The sequence below is a fragment of the Ursus americanus genome, chromosome 3 (assembly GCF_024610735.1).
Source record: "Ursus americanus isolate L20-20 chromosome 3, mUrsAme1.1.p, whole genome shotgun sequence".
Taxonomy (NCBI): domain Eukaryota; kingdom Metazoa; phylum Chordata; class Mammalia; order Carnivora; family Ursidae; genus Ursus; species Ursus americanus.
Window position 1 is genome coordinate 46,127,389 of NC_142129.1, and position 2,955 is coordinate 46,130,343.

Consider the following 2,955-nt stretch of genomic DNA (forward strand, 5'->3'; position numbering starts at 1 on the left):
TTGTTTCAATTCCAAGCTTTCAATAAAACGATAACTCATCAACCGTCCATTCATTCAACAAACATTTGTTACCATCTACTCTATGCCCAGCTTCGCATTAATCTCCTCACTGGATTTTTTTCTCTTGGTATGTTTTAAGGGTAAATTACTATATTTCTATAGGTTGTTTTAGACAGAACAATGATTTCCCTCTAGCAATCATTTTCTCCTCACTCCCTTTTTGGAAATCCAGTTCTATCCCTCTAAGTAGGAGCCTTCAATGCATGTAACCCCGCTTCCCTGGACACAATCGATTGTGCTAGGATTAAATGCCTGACCCCATCCGGTCAATGAGATTCTCTCTCCTGGGAAATCGGAGTAGAAAGACAGAGACTGAGTTGATGTCGGGTGTTTGAACTAGAAGACCAACGATATGCTGAAGGCCAAGGCTGTCATTGTGGGGCAGAAATGATGGGCCCACATAGAAACAAGTAAGTGAGTATACACACCAGTTTGCAGAGACAGAGAAAGAGAAGGGAGGGAGAGAGAGAGAGAGAGAAGCAGACACAGACCAGAATGAGGAATGATACAGCCCCGAGAGAGACAGACAAGCCAGAGAGATGAGCTGTTTAATGACTTTCCAGAGTTGTTGGGATTGTTGCTACAGTACCTGGTTGGGCTCCATGAGCAACCTCTTACATCCTTAGAAGAAATCCACCTTCACTCAAGCCTGCTTGGCAGGGTTTCTCTTTCTTTAAGCAAGTTCACTCTGGCTAAGATTGATCAATGTCGGCAAGCCAACTGAAGTAGAAGAGTGCTCAGTTAAGATAATGCAAATGTAGTAATAGTAGACCAAGACTTATCCTGTATAAATACAATCATGCTTAGATACTCAGAACACTTTTCTTGCTGTAATATTAAGGAATTAGAAATGTGTTGTGAATGTAGGCTCTTCCTTTTTCATTTTAAAAAACACATAGGTAGCTCCCTTTCTGGGAAAGTGCAAGTGACTTATAGGGGACCTTTTATAGCCCATTGGGTCTATGTTGATTTATGGAAGATTGCCGACAATGCTGCGATTCAGCCTCCAGTCTGTACAAGGAAATATGATATAAGCAAAGACACAGTAACTGATAACATATAAGGTGAAACTTAGTGGTTACTAAAAGATTTATGAATTAATTTTTGGGTTTAAATACAACCATTTTCATTATTATTATTATTATTATTATTATTATTATTATATTGTTTTTCTAGGTCTACTAGCTACTATTTTTTAGATGGGATAATTTGTCCATCCTTCCAGCCATTTTGAAAAACTGCTGTCTATAGTTGCCAGAAGTAGCTTTAACATGTGCAAGTCTAAACCCAGACTCTATATTTTAAAAATCGATATTTTTTTCTCTTTTGAGGCCTAATTTTCATGTCTGTTCTGATAAAATCAGCATTACTGCCATGGGAACAGATCTCAGAAAGTGTCTTGTTTTCAATTACTTTGAAAAGGGGGCTCATCGTGCTCCAGAGTTTTATGATCTCATAGTGAAGATACTTAGGTTCCAAACCACAAGGCATGTTGTGTTGATAAAACCCTGTTTTCGTTGGATAAGAAAATATGTAATGCAAAATTAAAATATGATCCAGCAACCAACCAATAACCGACCACAATAGCGAGTATATGATAAAAGGACATTATGAAGCTCCAGAGACAAAGGGATGAAACATAGAATGGAGATTAGAGCTGCCTATCTTCCGAGTATAAATGTGGGATCATAACAATTTTTTTTAACCAATTAGTAATGGCTTTGAAACTGCAAATGAGCGTGGGATGGGCATTAGAAAGACTCTCCTGGGAACTACGAGTGTAGTGAGTGGTCTAAATGTAAATGTAACAGATGGGATTGCCATTAGAACAGCAGTCATATTCTCCCCCCAAATTGTTGTTTCTGTCCCAATTTCAAATATCCTGTCAGACTATGTGTCAGATGACACTTCCTGGTATTTGATTTTAAAATATGACTGTTGTGGCCACAGGACCAGGTGGTTGGGTTGGAGTATTCTGAGATCAAGAAAGAGGACAGAAAGAAAACAGAAGCTTATCCATTCCCCAAATGTTTATTGTGGGCCCATGGTGTATGACTGTTCTAGATCTTGGGTCACAAGGGTGAACAAAATAGAAAATGCCCTTGCTCTTGTGGGGCTTACATTCTACTTAGAGGAGACAGACAATAAAAAAATAACAACTAAATAAAAATTATGTTAGATGTACGTAAATGCTACAGAAAATTAAGTCTGTGCCAGGCAGGTGAGAATGAAGAATGAAGGTGGCGTAATTTTATGTAGGATGGTCAGGAAAGGCTTAACTAGTTGGGAGGCAGGTGAGGAAGTGATGCTGACATTTGGGAGAAGAATATTCTGGGTAGAGGAATGTTTGAGGAACCTCAAGGATATCAGTGGAGCTGGAGAGGTTGGCGGGGGTCGGGCAGGAAGGAAAATGGTAGGAGATGAGCTCAGGGAAACAATGAGGGGGCAGGTCATGGAGGGCCTTTATAGAACTTGGTAGTAAGGAATTTGGCTTTTGCTTTGAAGGAGGGGAGAAGTCCTTATAGGGTTTTGAACAGTGGAGGGACATGGTCTGATTTCCCTTTTCAAAGTTTCCCTCTGGCCACCAGGTAGGAGAATGTTGCAATAATCCAGGTGAGAGGTGCTGGTAGTTTGGACGGAACTGTAACAGTGAAGTCCGTGATCAACGGTGGTTGGATTCTGGCCACGCTGATGGATCAGTCATCGAACGTAAGGGAAGGAGAAGAGTGACTAAAACATTTAATAAAAGACATGGAGGGAAAAAAGGTAGAAGAGGAAGCAAGGGAGATATCTGGAAGAGTGCACATCTAATGGGGCCAGGACTGTCCTTAGGACTTCTCTGGAAGCCGAGCAGGGAACTCCAGGATTTGATTGCCTGAGTGGCCAGCATGTGCT